At 46.6% G+C, this 20649-nt stretch overlaps 1 long non-coding RNA gene across 1 annotated transcript in view; it reads right to left on the bottom strand.

The window, feature by feature from the left end:
• The window catches only part of LOC144128030 (uncharacterized), a 36436-nt gene extending 16173 nt beyond the window's left edge, over nt 1–20263 (bottom strand). The window contains exon 1 of the long non-coding RNA XR_013313664.1: nt 20245–20263. This is a non-coding gene — a long non-coding RNA (uncharacterized LOC144128030). The remainder of the gene's footprint in view (nt 1–20244) is intronic.
• Nucleotides 20264–20649: the final 386 nt, after the last annotated feature.

The raw sequence follows: 20649 nt of genomic DNA on the forward strand, positions 1-20649 counted from the left end.
CGTTGTTTAGGTCCCCGACTAGCCCAATCACTCTGTAGTAGCACTGCAGCTATTTGGGGCACGCCACCGCATCACAACTTGTCATGCAGACGCCCTTTTTCATCTGCTTCAGGTTATTTGTTGCCCTGTGCTGAATGGTGCCCTTTGTGAATGCATCCTACGCTAGTCTCCCAGCTCTTCAGGGTATCTCACAAACAAATATCAAACTCCTTGAAACTATGAAATGTAAGGCCTTTAAAATCTTCCTCGGTTTATACAAGAACAACTCCACAGTGGTTACTCTAGCAGAGAGCAGACGTCTGTCGCATCAGTACAGCTAACCCAGGAGTTGCTTCGTGCCCAGCTGCGATTCGTGGCTCGTGTACCTCACCATCCACTCGAAGCGCACTCCATAGAGGAAGTTTCTGACCTTCTCCCACCGCACTACCAGCGCCCTGTCACGACCTCCTGCCCACCTTGCAGGTACACAGCATGGAAAATCAATACAACAATTCCTGGCATCAAAAGAAAAACAAACACTTAAATATTTTGCTCTTGAACACATTTATGGATGCAACAGTGCGTACCATCACATCTACACTGACGGCTCTGTCACATCCGTCTCATCAGCATTTGGCGTCTGGGTTCCGTCAACGCGCACCACAATTGCGGCGTTAGACAGTACCCGCACCTTGACTACTGCTATCGAGCTGGCTGCCCTGGGAGCGGCATTTACTTACATTCTCCAACAACCACCAACAGCGTGGGTTGATTTCAGTGACTCTCGGGCTGCATTACACTCTATAAAGTTATCAGAAAACCTTTAGGAGACGATCATCGATGACTTAACCAGATTCCACTCCGAGGCATGTGAGCTTGACCACCGTGTTGTGTTGCGGTGGTTACCTGCTCACAGTGGCCTTGCAGGCAACGATCGCTCTGACGGTGCATCGAGGTTGGCGCATGGCGACACCACCTTGCTCCTACCTTTACCATTTTTCTCGCAGTGATGATGCTAGGCTTCTAACTACAGAATCCAGGCAGATGCAACGCTCTTTGTGGTGTGATCGGCAGCATCAATATAGACCCCTGTTTCGTATCGATCCCACTTGTGACTTCCGCATGCCACGCAATATAGCTAGACGTGATAGAATTTGCCTCCCCCGAATCCGCCTGGACGTTGCCTTCACTAAATCCTATATACATAAAACTGGCTCATAAGTATGCCTCTGTGCCCACATGTGGTGTGCCTGAGGATCTGCAACATTTGATCTCCCGCTTCGAACACTTCAACAGTCATCGCAAGACACTTTTAAGCGCTTTAGGACTCCGATAGGATAGCCCGTGCACCTGGAGCATGTCTTTGGACCCTGAAGGGAAACAGCTCCTGGTGTGCGCAGGAGAGATGCATTTTTAGTGTTTTTGATATTCACGGGTTTGGTGGAAATTCTTTGACAATTACGTGTGTGTGTGTGTGTGTGTTTGAGTGCGTGAGGCCGCTTGATTTCAGCACTCGCCCTTTCTTTTTCTCTTTTCCTTTTCTGTTCATCACCATCTTCTTTACTCTCTCTCTTCTTTCTCCCTCACCTGGAGTAGCATGCCAGGCAGACAACCAGGCAGACCTCTCCTGTTCCGTTAATGTCCTTCTCCTCCTGTACCGCGTGCTGTCACTGTAGTAACCTACTCTTGCTAGCGGTGTCGTGTCCCAAAAACGTCATCGATAGTTGTAAAAGGATGCAGTGTATTGCTAGTTTCCTGTGCCTCATAATCATCGTCATTAACATCATCATCATCATCACCCTGACTGCATCCACTGCCGTGCAAAGACCTCTCCCATGTCTCTCCAATTAAACTGCCCTTTGCCAGCTGCTCCGCCCGTATGCCCACAAACTTCTTTATCTCATCCGCCCACCTAACTTTCTACCGCCTTCTGCTGCGCTTACCTGCTCTCGGAATACACTGCGTTACCTTTAAGGCCCAGCGTTTACCTTGCCTTCGCATTGCAAGACCTGCCCAAGCCCATTTCTTCCTCTTCATTTCGATTAGGGTTTTATTAGCCCACGATTGTTCCCTCACCAACTCTGCCCGCTTTCGGTCTGTTATCTGTACACCTATCTTTTTTCCTTCCATAGCTCACTGCGTTGTCCTTAACATAAGCTGAACCCTTTTCGTTAGCCTCCACGTTTGCGCCCCTTAGGTGAGTACCGGTGAGATACAGCTGTTTTATACTTTTCTCTTGGGGGTCATCGGTAAACTGCCATTCAAGATCTGAGAGAACCTGCCTTATGCGCTCCACAGCATTCTTACTCTTCTAGTTATTTCTCTCTCACAATCCGGATCAACGGTCTCAACCTGCACTAAGGAAACGTATTCCTTTACCACTTCTAGCACCTCGCTACGAATTGTAAAGTGCCGTTCCTCTGCCAGACTGTTGAACATTAGCTTTTTGCGCTCTTAATATCTAAACCACTGTACTGCTCTACCTGTCTAACTCCTTGATCATGCTTTGCAGTCCATCTCCTGAGCGACCCAGCAAGACAATGTCATCGCCGAATAGCAGGGTAAGTATGCTCAATTAAATCTTACACGAAATGTTCCCAAATCAAGGCTCGGAATACCTCCTGTCAACTGGCGGTGAATAGCATTGGCGAGATCGTGTCTCCCTGCCTGACGCCCTTGATTATTGGAATTTTATTGCTGACTTTCTCGAGGACTATGGAAGATGTGCAGTTGCTATAGATATATTCCAGTATTTTCACTTAAGTCTCTTCTACAACCTGATTCCACAATTCCTGCATGAATGCTTAGGTTTCCACGGGGATAAACGCTTTGTCATAATCAATAAAGGCTACATACAGGAATTGGTTTCATTAAGCGCATTTCTCTATCACCTTATTCATGGTGTGAATATGGTTTAATATGATATGTCCGTTATCAAAGCCTGCCTGGTCATTTGATTAATTGGAGCCCAAGGTTGCCCTGACTCTATTAGCGATTACCTTAGTAAATATCTTGTAAGCAACGGACAGTAAGCAGATCGATGTGTAGTTTTTCAACTCATTGGGGTCTTCCTTCTTGTTAATTAAGAACAATGTTAGCGTTTTTTGCAAGCGCCTGGTATGTGAGGATCCATAGCGCGCACAATTGAGGGGACACAACATGAGCGCTAAACTTGTAATCTGTGAATTTTATTTGGCGCTGACAGCCTTATAAAGATCACGTAAGGAGCAGGTATAACTTACTAACAATGATTATCTTGTCGAAGTCATGATGTGTCAAAGAAAGAGATCAACAAAGAACATCGGTCGAGGTCATAAGGCATTGTTTATGGAGGGTGGCTAGTTTTTCTAGCAATAATTTTTCTAGACCCTCCTCCAACAGATCTACCGTTACCTAATCCTGGCCAGCTGCTTTTCTCTTTTGCATTGCTCCTAAGGCTTTCTTTATTTCCTCTATTGTTAGTCACGGGAAGACGCATTGCTGTGCGTTGCTGTCTCTCTCATGAACATATTAATTATTTTGGCTTCTGTATAGACTCTACTGTATATATTTTCGACTGCCTCAACATCCACCTTACTTGTCTCCTTGTTTTGCCTGATGACGTTGAACTAAACCGAGGCCCGAACGGAAGCGATGCTCTGCCGTTGTTAGAAACAATTTCTCCAGCCATATCACGCATTGAGTCCACTCACAGCACCTTTGATCCCGTCTGCTCAAACAATCATTGAGGTCTCGGTGCATCGTCTTTGAGAGCGCGTCGAAATACTGAAAAAAAAATATCGGAAACGTAGCCAGATATAGCAGCTGCCTCCGAAAGAAACACCGACCTGGCCAAGCTGACTTCAGCCGCTGAGGCACCGAAAAACAAGTGCGATGACGCTGAAAACCGCTTGCGCCGATCAAACCTATTGTTCCTCGGGCTTCAGTATGAACTCGCCGAAAGCTGGTACCTGTCTGAGGCTCACTTTGCTTCATTCTGCTCTGAACGCCTAGATATTACAACTGGTAATGAAGATATCGAACGCCCGCACCAACTGCGTCGTTTCCTTACAGGTAGAACTGCCCAATCATAGTCAAGCCGCACACATTAAAGATAAATCAAGAATTCTTGTTGCAGCACAGAAACTTAAAGAAAGTGCTTTGTCATTTCGTGAATATTTCACAGCTAAAATTCGGCTATCCGGGAAAACGCTTTCTTATGTCCAAACGCCGAAAAGGATTCCGTTGTAAAACTAAATTTTCAGCGTTTAACGCAGGCGCCATGTGACGCGTCCTTGCCGCAGGCCCAGCCGTTTTGCGCTAAGGAACAACTAATTAAAAAATTTCTGCCCTGCTGACAAATATACGAAATATCTGCGAACAAAAGAAATAATTGAGGCCGTCCTCGAAGACAAAAGCCCTTACCTCGCTTTATTTACTGAATCTTAGCTAACACCTGATATTCACGATTCATAGTTTCTGCACAACAACCGGGTCTTCCCATATCTACAGGCGAGATTGAGTAGGTCGCCGGCAAGGCGGCATTCTTTCTCTTGTAAAGTAAACTCTTTTACCCCCTCTAGTAGAGATAAACAGGCACAGCGAAATAATCTGTCTGAATTTTTGTCTTCCGTCTTGTACCAATATACTAATTTCATCTTATCGAATACGTGACATGGATCGCTCTTTTATTGCAGATCTTCACTCTGTTCTTCAAGACTTGCAATTCCCACTTATTCATGGCACTCTAATACTTTGCGGGGATTTTAACTACCCTGACATTGACCGGGAGGCTCTGACTGCGTCATCTCGACAATCTAATCATTTTCTAGAAGTGGTCCTCACCTTGGCAGAGCTGAGGTTTACGCGTATCGGGCGAGGTAGTCCGTAGCAACGATGACCCACTTGTTACCCGATTGCGAAAGTGCGAATTGTCCCAGTATGTTCATGCCTATCTGCTGGAAAAGGCCTCGATGGTGGGTCGATTGGCTTCAAGAACCAGTTGATTTTGTGGATGGCAACTTGCGACGCTGACAGCTGTGGCACGTTCTGACGTAGTGCGCAACGTCCACATTAAGATGTGGCCATTATAATACTTTCCTGGGTTCGTACGAGCGTACGGGCGACTCCCAAATGTCCAGAAGCTGTTTCATTATGAAAACCTTTAATGATTTCAACGCGCATACTGGCAGGTATAACGATCAGGTACAGCGTATTGCGTGCGGAGAAATATTTCTTCACTAAACAGTGTCGCAAATGCATAACGACTGCAGCGCGCGCTTGAAAGCTTTCGGGGCAGTTGTACATGTGCCGCTTAAAAGGTCCATGATGCGACGAAGTTAAGGGTAGGCAAATAGTTGCTGTGCGAGGGACGCTGCGCTGATGGCATTAAAGAGGATGACGTCGTCGGCAGCGTCTTAGGTACAAAGATCTGCAGGGGCGCGAGAGGAAATATTTATCCGAGTGCTTGCATCCAGACTTGTATATGAGAGCTAGTTAATTGCTGGAGTTAATTGCAATGCGGGCTGACGGGTCCTTGTGGCTCGCAAGCCAGCACAGGGCATGATGTTCAGTGACTACATTGAAAGGTTTTTCCAGAAAAGTATGGCTGAAATTTCGACGTCGCTCACACAATGGCCAGGCATTCTTTCTTGGTGGCAGAACAGTTAGATTCAGCTTTAGACAAAAGATAATTTGCCTAAGCGATTATACGTACGTGCCCCCCCCCCCCCCCCCGGGTTTAAACCAGGACGTCATCATGGCCAACGTTGCTTGCGACCGTACGATGCTCTGTGTTGGTGTTTTCGACGATGTAGCCCAAAACTGGAGGCGCGTATGGGTGGTGGTTGAGATCTTAGAATGCTTTGACCTGTGAGGTGTCTCAAGTGAACGGCTCGTCTGTCCGTGTCAGAAACGTGATGGGCTTCATGAATCGAGCGAAGTCTTTAACAACTTGCCGGTAATAAGCACACAATCCAAGCAGTCGCCATACGGCCTTCTGGTCTTGCGGCGGATGAAGGTTGTCAATAGCTATTTCTCCGGATCTGGTCTTACATCGGCGTGGATGACGCTGTGCACCAAGAGCTTGAACTAAGTGTAAGCAAAATGGAATTTCTCTTTTTTTAAGGCAAGGTCAGAGGATGAAATGTCTCGCAGGACTGTTCCGAGGCGCCGCGCTCCTCGAACTTGGGGCGAAGATCACAACGCCGTCAAGATAGGCGAGGCAAGTTGGCCGCTCGAGGAATATAAGGACTGTGTCTATAAGACGTTGGGGGGCTGGCGTTGCAGAGCACAGACCAGAGGGCACTGCCTTAAGCTCATAGAGCCCAGACGGAGTAAGAAACACCGTGTTTGTCGGTCCCTCTCATCTACCTCGATTTTCCAATATCCGCATTTCAGACACATCGAGGAGAAATACTTCGCGGAGAATAGGCGACCTAGGGAATCATTAATACGTGGGAGGAGCAAAAGTATTTTTAGCAATTTTCTTGAGACGGCAGTAATTCACACAAAACCTCAGTGTGCCACCTTTTTTCTTTACGGGAATAACTGGTGCCACCCGTGGAATACGGAAGGGCTGAATAACGTCGTCGGAAGCATCTGTTTGACTTGGAGGTTGATAGCAGCACGTTCAATGGGAGACACAGGGTAAGGCTAGTATCGAAGAGGGGATACGGCCTCATTCGTAATAATGCGGTGCTGAGCTAAGTGGGTTCTGCCAACACGCGAAGTTAAAAAATAGCTTCGTAGTGCTGGAAGAGATCCCGCACTTGTCGATGCTCCAGTTGGGAAAGTACGGAATGAAAGCACCCATAAATGGGCTCTGAATAAAGTTGCGATAAGTCTGGGCTGTTAAAAGACGACGCCTCATAATTATCTTCCAGCAATAAGTAATTTATTCGTTTTGTGGAAGATAGGTTATATGCAGACAAAACTTGAACTTCCACGTGTTCGCGTCATTCCCTGTCCTCTCGCATGCCAAAACGGCGGCGCTCCTCCGCCGGCCCGGGCCCACCTAAAGGCCCAACCAACGTTGGGCACAACGTACTCGGCCCCTCCCCTACCTCCGCCGGCTGCGGCGCGCGTGGAGTGCCCGCGGCCGTGGTAGCGCGTCAGAGACTTTGGCGCTGTGAGCCAATGATAGCCCCGGCTGCTGACGTCACTTGCACGACGTGACGTCTATGCAAATTTCGCGCGAAAGTCCAGCACCACGCGCCAATGCAAGGTGCGAAAGCGAAAATTAAAAAAAAATGTCTTGAAAATTTCCCGCCCGCTTTTGATGTCTCGTACACGGCATAGACGCTCGGTGGCCTGTACTCTACATAGTGCAGGCATCTTAAAGTCTACTTTAAACACCCCTTCTTGTGACCCTTTAATGCCAAACTCTAAATCGGTCATAGGCATCTCCGCTTCGGTCGATGACAGCGTGACTAGACCAGTGGCGCTTCGACCGTTAGTGATACCGGTAATGTGGGTCACGAGAGTCTCAATGGTCATATGCTGGTCCTGGCCGCCGAAATTCGTAAGCATTATTTCTACTTTGAAGTCTTCTAGGCAAACAACACGTATGGCGACACCAAGGCTCCGCTCGAAAAGCAGGATTTGTTTGCTTTCCCCGCCGTGGTGGCTGAGTGGTTAGGGCGCTCGACTACTGATCCGGAGTACCCGGGTTTGAATCCGACCGCGGCGGCTCAGATTTAAGCAGGAAAAACGCTAAGGCGCCCATGTACTGTGCGATGTCAGTGCACGTTAAAGATCCCCAGGTGGTCGAAATTATTCCGGAGCCCTCCACTACGGCACCTCATTCTTTCTTTCTTCTCTCACTCCCTCCTTTATTCCTTCCCTTACGGCGCGGTTCAGGCGTCCGCCGATATATGACACAGATACTGCGCCATTTCCTTTTCACACAAAAACCAATTATTATTATTATTGCTTTCCACGACACCTTCAAAGTTCCGCTGTCTCTCTGCGGCGACGGACATCATAAAACTCGCGCCTGGCAGGATGGTGTCGTGATTGTCAAGAATGTAGAGTGCCGTCGGTCCCTGATAAGCGCTGTGTATTGCATGCTCCATTGGGAAGGTCAATGACTTGGACTCAAAATCGATAACTGGCACCATTTTCTTATAAGGCATCCACGCCAAGGATGAAGTCGCGTGAATGCTGGTCGAGTAGGACGAAGGATACCAGGTACGTTTCTTCTTGGACATTTACCCTGGACGTGCATGTGCCAGTCGGCGTGATCAAGTGACCTCGGGCAGTACAAAGTTGCGGGCCAGTCCAAAGCACAGTCACTTTTTTTTAGAGTTGCGACAAATGGCCCTGAGAACAAAGCCGTCGTCATTGGTGCCAGTGAGCACTGTCACGTCTGTTCCGTAGAATGAAATATTCAGATTGGCGGTTGCATCTGTTGGGCGGCAAGAACGTCGCAGGGTACTGTCACGGCTGCAGTGCAGCACGAACTGGTAGCGTTGCGTCGGAAAACTGGGGCGTCGAGGTTGTATGTCAGGGTCGTGAGTGTCGAGGCGCCGGGGTGTCATAAAATTGCGCTACCACCACGGTGTAGCGGTGGTAGATCTTGAACGTTCTTTTCTCCGAAGAGCAAACCTGCTACTTCTAGTTGTCCCGACAGGGGCTAGGCGACCGTGCCCGCGTCAGGCCGCAGTGGGGACGCCGCGGAGAGGGGGCATGCTTTGGGGACGGCATATGGCCCACCGGACAATGTGGCCAGATGATCCCCAGTCACCGCTGACCACGGTGCGGTCGTGGCACGTCACTAAATCCCCGCAGACCCATTCGTCAGTGGAGCCAGTTGCGGTACACGACCGTCTTCGTCGCAGTGGTAGCACGGAGGGCAATGATCGGCAGTGTACCAGATGTCGTTTTTGCGTGGGCGAGCCGCAGGAAGTCGAGCACGGGATGCTGGGCATATGTAGACAGGGGCCTCCTGGATGTGACTTGGAGGTGGGTCGGCAAGGCTACAAGCTGCGGCGTATATGCCATTGCCTGTGGTGATCTTGGCCGGAGAGGTTCGGGTGGCGTGAGCGCCCGCTACACCTCTTCAAGACGTCTGAGAGGGAGTAGACTTGCGGCGGCCGTGCTGTCGAAAAGAGGTTCTGCAGCGCCTTGCGTACTACGACCCGTATGGTCTCACGGAGTACATCAGGGCTACCAGTGTCGACGACATCGGCAACTATCAGGAAAGACTGGTGCTCGTACTGGGTGGAAGGCAGCTCGAGAGTCTTATCCAGGGTAGTGGCGTCGGACGCAAATTCTGTCATGATTTTGAGCGCTTCTGACTAAGCAAACGAAGGTTGGCTTTTATTTCCCGCATAAGATAGAATCTTTTCTCGGTGAAATGAACGGCGGCGCAAACAAGGACACTGACAAGAAAGTAATACCACATGCGCACAGAACAAATGGTTTGTAGCGTGCGCATGTGGTGTCTCTTTCTTTCTTGTTAATTTCCTTGTTTGCGCCGCCATTCATTTCATCATGCACTACCTCGCCCATCAGGCCATTATTCTGAGTTTTTTCTCCTCGGTGATGTTGGTAGCAACCTGATAGATTAACTTCGTCCTGTCCTTGATGTAAACGAGAACGCGCTCGTTTAGCAGCTGAAATTGCGTCTGGATGCAGCTCGGCTTATTCCTTTTTATTGAAAATTGAGTAATTGAAATAGCGTTCCATTTTCTGAGAAAAGTGCACTATCACCGCGCACTTTAGAATTTACCATGCCACATAGCCGCCATCGATGGCGTAAAAAGAGAAAGCGACGCTTTAAACGTGCCTTTGTATAACAGGCTAAAACAACAGCTCAGAATCATACGTTTCGAGACTGGGGACCATAAAGAGAAATACAGTACTACGAAGAATATTTTGCATTACGTTCCACAGCACAGATATAGTCGACACCATCGCCAGTTTACTGGATGCCTGTTGTTGTAGCCCGGTTGCCGTTACGGAAAGGCAGAACGACCATTATGCGTCGGTTGTGTCTTAAGCCCTGCGTATCCAGCTTCATTCACTGCCGAGCCATTCCTATTGGGAGATTTATTGCAGCGAATCCTATCACGACGCAACTGTGTCATTTATGAAACGCTATCAGTTCGCTGTGTTGCTCGACCTGCTCTGCAGGTATTGTCGAGAATCACTCAAAACTCTCTTCTCTATCCGTAGAATGTCACTCATTAGGATAGGTCTCATGGCTAATTAATGCGAAAAACGACAGATCCCAACTTTTTCTTGATTGTACAACTAAAGCTGTAATAATCCATTAAGATATGCTTCTATGAGTCGCTCATTTGAAACCAATTACTCACTGCTATCTTAATTCCTGGCACTAATATTTTCTGCCAGAGATTGCTAATTGTAATTGCTTTTATATACACCGAGTACATTTTCTTTTTGCACTCATACTGAGACGCAATAATTTGAGACACTCCAACAATAAACATATATACATTAAGACACTGGGCGACAGCTGCAGGGCACGAGAGCTGACGCAAATGCAGTGCAGCGGCGACTTTTACTTTTCCCGGAACAAGGCGAACAGTTACCGAGCAATGAACCTTCTTGCCGTAAGGGCCACATACGTGGCCACAAATTGTGAGATTACTGACCATGCGGCAGAGGTCAAGGGGTAAATGAACTTTAAACTGTTGTTGCAACGTGGCCGCTGAAATGGCAGGAATGTAAATCTTTTCTCACCGCTTCACGTTCCGTATTGTCACCGACAGACAATTTACGTACGCATGGAGATTTGTTTTATTTCGCACACTTGCCATAAAGGCATAAAGGAATAATTATGACATAAAGGCATAACCATGCAAGATATTCGCATGCAGGAAACATAGATTCATCCTATTTTGTCGCTCAGCCACTCGGAGGAATCCTCCTCCCTTGTCGCCGTTATTCCACTTCATTTACAAATCCCTGTCCTTGAAGCCCTTGTCCCTGCACAACTCCACAGGAGATATCTACCTCTGCAGCCGAGAATGTGGTGGGTCCTCCATCTTCTTCAGAGCCCCAAAGGTACGTGACCGACGGCCGACGGGGAAATGACCGCCCCAGCTTCAAAGGGATGTCTTCTCCAAAGTCGTTAAGTTATGAGGGAGGGACCAAAGTGCACAGGAGAATGAGGGCATGTGTAGTTTTTCTCAAGGAGGAGGCTAAGAAGGGGATAGCGGAACCGGCATTAGAAGGGATCCGGCTGGGGGATGCATCAGTGTTTGGAACTTGGTGTCTAAGATTACGGGGTTTTCTCTGCTCAGCGTTCTCAGCATCATCTTGTGTCCAATGTGTTAGGATGCGTATCTTTCTCTCTTTTTGTTCAGTGCACGGATCTCGTGGGCGACACATGGTGTCTTTGTCATTCTTTTCAGTTGTTTTATGCCAGCTAAGGAGTTTGTTTAGATATAGGCTTCTGCTATTGGCTCAATCTTATTTATGGAATCCATAACATTGTGGATTGTTAAAGTTTCGTCAAAAGCGGATGCAGGTAGTCCGATACGCATTCATTGTGTATGTTTAGTTCTCTGTGTGTCGGGCTTGTGGCTGCTGTTGTGCCGCCATTTTCTGTAACCGATGCGTCCGTATGCGTGATACATGTTCCAGGGCATACATCAATCAGAATTCGAGGGCTTAGCTTCTCTTGACGACAATGTTTAGCCGTCTGGTTCGTCGTAATAGCCCTGCATCCCCATGGACGGAGGTAAGTCATTGTAGGTGTTCGCGCTGTCGCCGCATTGTACAAGAATGCTACGAGCGTAATGTGCTTCTGCTTCAGATTTCTTGCTGCCTCTCTCCATTCAATTAGATGCGTCAGTGTATTCAGTTGTGCAAATACTTGGAGAATCAGGATGGGGATAAGTTTTGGTAAGGCCGTGATGGTGCGTATTGCCGTGATGGTGCGTATTGTTTTCAACTTCGCCCATATTCGCGCCGCCAGTCGTTGGAACTTTAACGGACTTCAACTAACGTAGCTTTGCAGTTAAACCTCTTGCTTCCTACCACCAACAGATTGTGTCAGGGACGCTAAAATTCTTTTCGAAATCCCCGAATATTAACACCTGACCACTAATACGAGATGGAACACCCTTCATAACGAGTATATAGACATGAGCCTCGTAGCTTTGAGAGACGTCACTTTATACGGGCGAAGCATGATTATGCGGTATCATAATGCATTTTTCAACAATATGTTACTTTCCTTGTCCAGAGTGCTGGCAGAGGAGATATTTGCTGTAAATTTTCATGTTTCGCGTTATAAAATGTTTGCGCAAAACTTGAGTATACATTGTTGCACTCGTGTGTAAGCTTAAAAGATTACCGCTTGAGTGCATGCGTGATGCTTAGGAAAGGTTAGATGTGTGGCAGACTGGTTATTTTATTTTATTTCTTTTTACCTAAACAAATAAATTCTTAACGTTCTGGTAACGTGTTCGTACCAGGGTGTAGGCTGTTACCACTTGGAAAATTGAGTCAAGGCACTTAATGCACATTCCATTTCCACTCAACAGAACGTATCGGGAGAGCTAAATTCAAACTCAATTGAAACTCCGCATTTTGTTTCATTTTAACGCGGTTGTAAATTAGTTATCGTACATCAATAAAAAACTTCAATATCAAGTCAATTTATTATCCAAAGGTTATACTGAGCAGAATGAATTAAACGTCAGTTTAAGCTCATAAAGTATTTTTGGAAGGGCGGTTGTCTCTAGAGGTTGCGCATGCAGCGTCACACATTTATGAGCTGTACCCAAAAGGCTTTGAATACAGAGGTTGCTAACACAGCACAACATTGCCGTATCGCAAATGCTGCGACGCCGGTGCGTTGATCGACAACTTTTGTCGCCTGTGACTCATGTGTCAGTCCGGGCTATCCGTTTAAGGTCGCTCGGCAGCTGCTACCGCGCACACGTTCACAGGTCATTATTCCGACAGCAGATCGAGATAATTTTTGTGGCTAATTAATGCAACCGGCAACAGACGACGTGATGGAGACATCATTACAAAGTCAAGAGTGAACTAAGTCTGAAGGAATTATTCGGTGGATCCCTGAAGGATGCATGTTACCCATATTACACAAAGTGCGAAAGGTGCATACTTTATCAATTGCCAGACCTAGGATTTCCTACGAGGCATTGGTAATGCCATAGGCTCAAGAATACAAGGGTTCACATTTGTCTTTTTTAAGCTCCGTATTATAGCTCGTTATCTTCAGACGGTCTTAAAGTAAATATATTTATGACATAAGTCTATGCGCTGCGTGACATTAGAGGCTCCGGAAGCGCGCAGCACCTGTGGGTTTTACTTTTGCGTTGAACAAGGCAAAAACACGCCAGCGCACTCTTGACCCTTTCAATCACCGTGTCCACAAATATTGCAATAAAATATCACCAGATTACGCACCAGACAGAAAACATGAAGCTGTGAAAAAATCCTGAAAATATTGTGACCCCGTCGCCGCTGATGTGGCAGCAACACAATTTTTTTTTCAACTGCTTTACTATTGGTATGAAATCAGTATTGTCCTCGAACTTTGTGGCCACCTGCACGAACGATCGAATACACAAGGTTAAAACTTCCCATAGTCTTATTCAAAGTCTTGAGTGGTTTAAAAAGGGCTAGTTGGGCATTTATTATGACAGAAAGTCCACTAACTTCGGAACAGACAGCACGAAGAATACGCGGGACACAGTCACAGACAAGCGCAGAAGAAACACTGAGAACTCCAGCCAATTTTTTTCCCCAAAAATTTGCTCTATTTCTCTTCTGCGACTGTTTTCAGACACGAACGGAGAAAAGTTGGACGTCATCATTGGTATGCTTTTCCTTAAAACCAAGAAGCCTCGCACGCCTTGGTGGCCAAGGTGGGAGACGAAGCAATAATTTGACCAAGCAATAAGCTAGAGAGAACACAGAGGCATCAGACATTAGTAGAGTCAAGATAAGCTCTCAGGGTTGCAAACGTCTCAACTACATTCTGCAGCAAGATATTCTCCACGAAGCCTTCGTACTGAAACGAAGCATGTGGCAAAGGCGCAGCCTGGCTTCCCTGTCGTCGGGCCGAAAGTGCCTCGTCTCAACATTCGACTCACCAACGTAGGCACTCTTCACCGCGAGCTTTCCGAAGATCACAAGGCAATCTTTCACAGGTACGTAAGGTATGCCTGCAGTGTATGCAGAGTGGACTTTTTGTTATTTGCAGTTGACTGTGACTCACAGCTCAATTTCTGGAGCAGCATCAAGATTTTACGTTGGCTGGCCTTCTGCAGAGAGGAAACGATCGACAGATGTCGCTCAAACCTGGGAGCTATCATAAATGGTTGAGAGCGCTTTTTGCGCTCCCGAAGCGGGCACTTTTTAGGTCCGTGCTGAGATCACTAGCTGTACATTTACACGTCTTCCTGATTATAATGCTGTAAACACCGTCGATAGGTAGAAACTAGAAATACTTACATCGGAAAGTTAGTTAAAGCAAGCGAGCATGCTTTCGAAAATGTCGGCCAAGTATTGCTGAGTTCGACATCGGCGGAGAGACGTTCCCGGAACAGTTCGTGTAGCCCCTCACATACCGAAATAAGGAGTTCTATTTGGTGATAAATTTTGCGAGCTGCTAGAGCCATCATTGATACGAGTTATAAAACGATGAAATGAACGGCTGCGAAAATCAGGACACAGACAAGAAAGAGGCACCACATGCGCCATATAGGCCAGACGGGTCGCTGCATTAACGACAGGGCACGGGAGCATAAGAAAACGTTAGAAAGCGGAGGCGGGTCAAATTTGCCTCCCCATTGTAGAGACTGCAAGTGTGGGCCGGTGCTTAACGGAATAAGGATTCTGGGCAGGAGTCGCGATCAGGTGGCGCGTGAAATACTTGAGGCCTTTATGATAAAAAGGAAGCACATGTGTCAGCGACGCCTCAGTATTCCTCCGTAGAAATGAAGTTTCCTTTCTAAACAGTTTTTTGTGACGTCATGATCTGTGCTACTTTTCAGCCTAGCATTTCTAGCGGCCGTCTGCTGTTGGTTTCGGTGGGTTGTAAATTTTTTTATTGGTTTTATCTTTTTTTCTGACTGCTTTTGCTTCATATGTTTGACTCTGCTTTTGCTACGATTGTTATTGGTTTTTACTGTTTATATTTTGTTTTTTAATTTCTGACTGCCTGTGCTTCACCTGTATGAATCTGTTGTTGCTACGGTTGTTTGACACGGCTTTTGCTAGGAGATGGCCCTTTTTTCCCATTTTTAATTCCTTTGATCTGTTAGTCTAATCTGCTAACCTGATGTAGCGGCTTTCATACCACGTGCTGGGTTCGAAGTGATAATGGTATGAGTATCATGCTTGAGCGGAACTGTTTAAATATGCCACTTTTTCATAGAATAAACAGTTGGTATTGTGTGCATGTGGTGTCTCTTTCTTGTCTGTGTCCCGATTTGCGCAGCCGTTCATTTCATCATGCACCAACTCTCCCCTCAGGCCGTTATTCTGGAGTTATAAAACCTTGACTCGTTTCAGCCGCAGAGAATTTGAAGAGATCCTTACAAAAGAGCAGCGCGTTCTAGAATTATCTTGAAACCTTCTTTCGATGTATTTTAAATGGGAGTTGGAATGAGCCTAATGACACTTCCGTTTAAGGGCCTTAGCATCTCTATTATCGATATAAAAATGTCTTGAATGCCACCATGACGAACTTCTCAAAAAACTTTGTTCAAGTTTTTTCAACGAACTTCACTGCAGCGCTAGACCAGCTTCCGTAACAGATGACATTTGGAGTCACTGGGGTTGTGCTGGCAGCGCAGGCAATTTAGCTCTGAGGGGTGCGGGGTGGGAGGGCTAACTTCCCAAAGCGACTCAGGCTATGAGGGACGCCGTAGTGAAGGGCTCCGGAAATTTTGACCACCTGGGGTTCTTTAACGTGCGCTGACATCGCACAGTACACGGGCCTCTAGAAGTTCACCTCCATCGAAATTCTACCACCGCGGCCGGGATCGAACCCGCGTCTGTCGGGTCAGCAGCGGAGCGCCATAACCACTGAGCCACGCGGCGGGGCGAGCAGGAAATATATTTATTATAATATGATGAACAGCTCACTCTACATTTCTTGAGTTTGGCCTTACCTGGAACCTCAATGAATCGCCCGCGCCGCAACTTGTTGACCCTGTACCAGTTGCATTCATGCCGTTGCTTTGAAGGTCAACGTGGAAAATACGGCAACAGCCGACAACCTGCATGCCCCGTAGTAAGTGCAAATCTCAACACCTGAGGTGCTCTTCGCAGTCAAGTAATCGACGTAGGATTTTGCACAATGAAGCAATATTCCATTCCAACGTTTCAAGCCAAACAAATTTCACACCGTTCCTAGTGGCTATCCCCAGTGCAGTGACCTCATCAGGTGTATCTTGAAGGACCTCATTGGTTGTAATATTGTGCAAGCATCCCAGATTTTATGTGCGGAATGGGTGAAATAATGAACAAACAGCAGTGCAGAAGTAGCACACATGTAACATAAAATGAGCATCGATTGCAGAATCCCAAGTGTCATTTATGTTGATGTCGTAAAACTGCCTAATGGCGATTTTCATTTTAAGGTATGGTGAGAGGTGTGGAAACTGGGGTGTCTGTAATAAGCGGATTACACACCCGAAGCTATATTTTTGTAGCGACAGCTACATTACGGTAGCATTTCGAGCCTTCAGCGTGGCGGCGCGCCACCTTGTGGCGGTGCGCAACCCTGTGGCTGCGCCGCCACGCTATCACGTGGCTGGTCACGTGCTGCGGAGCAGCTGGCGGCAGAGCGGGTCCGTGGCTGATCACGTGGTTCGTCACGTGGTTGATCACTTGACCACGTTACACTCGGCCAGCTGTAGCTATTGCCCTCGACTGTATAGCTGAGCGCAATCAAAATACGGAAAGGGACGAACACAGAGCACGAAGCGCTTCGTCCTGTGTGTTTGTCCCTTTCCGTATTTTGATAGCGCTCACCAATATCTTCAAGGATGCATTTCCACTAGCGCCAGATGTAGTTCTTTTTACTTTAAGGAGCTATCGCGGCGCTCCAGGTTTAACCAGAACTAAACCACCGCCAGTTTTTAAAACTCCCTCATAAGCACCTAGCAATGATGCTGTTAAAAGGCGACGTGTTCACCCTCACGAAAACCGGGCTAGGCCGATATGTAGGGAGTAAACTGCCTTTCGGAACTAACGTCTCTTCAACTTCGGATGTTTCCAACCCTTGATTCGAGACGGTGAACGGCGAGAAGCATTGCGTGGAAATTTCCATTAAGTAGGACCACAACTGTCGTTCTGGGCAACCTCCAAACAAAGCTTCTGTGCCAATACCTCGATCCCAGCCTGCCTGCAACGCCTAAGTTTGTGTCGCCAAGAGTCACCGTTACCGGCGATACATGGAACCTCCTCGAATTTCCGCCAGGGGAAGCCAGAACCGTAGTTCTTTATGTGAGAACAAATTATCTACTCTTATGCGCTGGGTGTGCAGCATTTTTCAAGTGCCATTGTCTTACTTAAAGCCATTGTGGAGCAGCTGCAAGAAGTTAAGCACACCTACGCGAGTTTAATCCTTCCCATTATCCATGAACCGACGTCGACAAGTTGGAATCAAGCCTTCACTCCTGGTTACAACAAGGAAGGTGTAGCTTCAATGCATTGCTACCCAAATATTTCCGGAATTCACGACGCGTCAGATTCATCAACCGTGCATTACAGTGGCTGTCCGTGCACCCTATTCTTGTGGCTTATGGCATGCTTCCTAGCTTCGATGGAGTAGTGATAACGGAAAGTCACCTGCGCAGGCTGTGCTCCGTGCTACGTTGCAAAGATTCTTCGCTTTCGTGGTGCTATTCAGCGTTTCTTCAAACTTCAAAAAATGAATCAGACCTAGCTCCTCAGTCACGCCCTGTTTCGCTTGCAGGATGTGGTTTGCCCACTCACTTTTCGACCAGCCTTGCACTGCCGCATAAAAAAAAAACATGTGTTCTGCCTTGAGCGATTATCCCCCGTCAATTGCCTTCAACCTTTCATTGCCTGCCGCAGCCTTAATAGGTGCGCCTGTTAAAGCGCCCAACCTATCGCTGTCTACGGTTGCGTGCTGTACAGTCGGCCCGCCAAGTCTCGACAAGGAAGCAGCTTTGGCTCGACCCCGAGAAAACGATTGCGAGGAAGACGTGCTTGGACCCACGAATAACAGCCACCCAGGCCTTAACCATTTCGCAAATCCTCAAGCTATGCTCGTCTTTGGCCCCGCCAGCTATATACCACCTTTGCCGCCACTACCAGTGTCCCTCAATGTGTTGTGCATGACCGGTACGGAAGCTGCACTGAGGTCACGAAATTGTTCACACAGAACAAACTAGGAACTACTCACGCTGGTAATTTTTCGGTTGGCATGCGTATTATTTTGTACGGGCTGAAAATTTTTTGAGGTGAGTGTTTGATCCAATCTGCATGTGTTCAATTTGAAGACCTGCCTAGCAGTATCCATTGCTCCTAAATTTTTGTCTTACGGTTATAACAAGCCTTCCATGAATCTATCTTTTGTTAACCCCGAAAAGTGAGTTTATACATGAAGAAACCCTCCTTAGAACTAACCCATATTTTCATGTGGCAGTATGAACATTCTGCTAAACCACTGCTGAACACCTTGAACCAACTGCTTTGTCAGTGGCCACCGTCAGTTCTAGATATTGCGTTGTAGACATAGCGCCAGGGAAAGAAGGTAAATTCTACGCGTTAAAATAAAAAAAACCTTCGTGATGACGTCCCCGTGCCTCCCTCCTCGCGTTCTGTGAAAGCTGATGAAACAATCGAAACGGCATCCATCCAGCATCCAGATTCCCATAACGGAAACTACCTTGCCTGCGTGCCTTGGTCAGTCAGGATATTAGCGCTTTGCCACGAAGATTTAACTTCTATCTCTACGCTGGCGATTATGACGAATTCTCACTTTTGAAAGACTTGGATAATTATGCTAGAAGTGCGCGACTTCGCCAATTGTTTACGACCGACCCACTTCGAATAACACGAGCAGCTGTTCGGGTTTACAAAAACTGCGGAAACCTCCTACTCAACGTACATGCCTTGATATTTGCGTAAATGCAGTTAAATTCGGCATACTGAACGAATATAGTATACAGCGCCGATTTAAGCACAGTATTACAGTTCATGAGAGCAATTTAGTTCACAAATAGGTGAGCAGCAGCAACATAGTGATCAAGAGAGCCGATAAAGCTGCTCCTATTGTCGTCATGAATAGAAACGACTATGTCGCGAAGGCTTACGAACGATTCGCTAATCTTAAGTTGTAAAAGACACCTGAATGCGGCACAACTGTGAAGTTCAATTCCATGTCAAAAGCAGGGGCTCAGAAGAAAGAAGAATCACCGGTAACGACTTCATCTTCCATGGAAATTTCTCCGTTTATTCAACTACACCTTGGCCAATCCCCCCGCGTGGGTATGTGCCGTATACCTGGGGTGAAGAAGAAGAAGAACGACTTGCAATCCTCGCTTGTCTTGGTCTCACTCGCACTGGTGGATTTATTGCCAAAACGTTTAATTTTTACCACAATGCTTGGTGTTTGTTGGGTAGTGAACAACTCATAAAACGTTTGGTGTCGAGTAGACAATGCCTCTGCGGTTGTGCCGAATATTTTCTTTCGATTTCCAACTTATATTCTTTGGGTTTTAACAATGTGGAGAGCCTTTAATGTGACCTTTTGATTGTATCAACATGCCACCCTTTTCCACGGATCAAATGATTTCCTAACTTGAGTAACACATGCTTATTGACGAAAGCGTTGTTCACCGTGCTCATCTAGCAGACCTGATCTAATAAGCTGTTGATAAAAGTTATGATATGAAATATCAACGAAACTAGAACCGATATCTTTTACGGAATATGTTCCTAACTGAATATACTCTTCTTTGAATTGGTGTCCATACTCTCGGTGTTCAGTTTTTCATCGTTTTTCCGAAAAGCTGTGCACATTTACCTCGCAAGACTTTATTATAGTCTAAACATAGTGTTTCTAGATAGCCTTCCTTTGCACAATTTAGACTTCAGTGCTTAGCTGCATAAAAATTTATCTCTCCAATTCTGGACATAGCGAATTAATTATTTCTTGTCGACTTCCATGCAATATCATTCCTTTACATTTCTTGACCTATTTAGCTGCACTCTCCATGGATTTTATGCTTCTTTTTTATGGCATACGTAATGATATCTGTGAGTAATGTGCGGGAGCGGCAACTGGAAGCTTACCCAATGGTAGAAGAAAGGCCTAGTCGCAGCAGAATTTTATATTAACATTCAAATTATGCTTAGCATTTGTGAGTCAAAATGGCTAAAGGCAGAGCCGTTGAGGTCGAAATAAATATGGCTAAAGGCAGAGCTGATGTGATGGAACCGAAATCACGAGCTTACTCGCACTATATCTTATTCAGAAGGTCACATAGAAATGACAGTAGGATGACGCTTTTTGGGAGTGGAGTGCAATTGCAAAATACGAACTTCTCTGTTCTTGACATCAGTTAGCGACTAGCGAAACAGTGGGAAACATTGCGATTGATCGAACGGACGAATTAATGAAATGGCGTATTTATTCGTGGGCAAGATAAATGTGGCTCTAGTTCAATCGTGTCTGTGCTCTTCGCCCTCTTCTTTTCT

The sequence above is a fragment of the Amblyomma americanum genome, chromosome 4 (assembly GCF_052857255.1).
Source record: "Amblyomma americanum isolate KBUSLIRL-KWMA chromosome 4, ASM5285725v1, whole genome shotgun sequence".
Taxonomy (NCBI): Eukaryota; Metazoa; Arthropoda; class Arachnida; order Ixodida; family Ixodidae; genus Amblyomma; species Amblyomma americanum.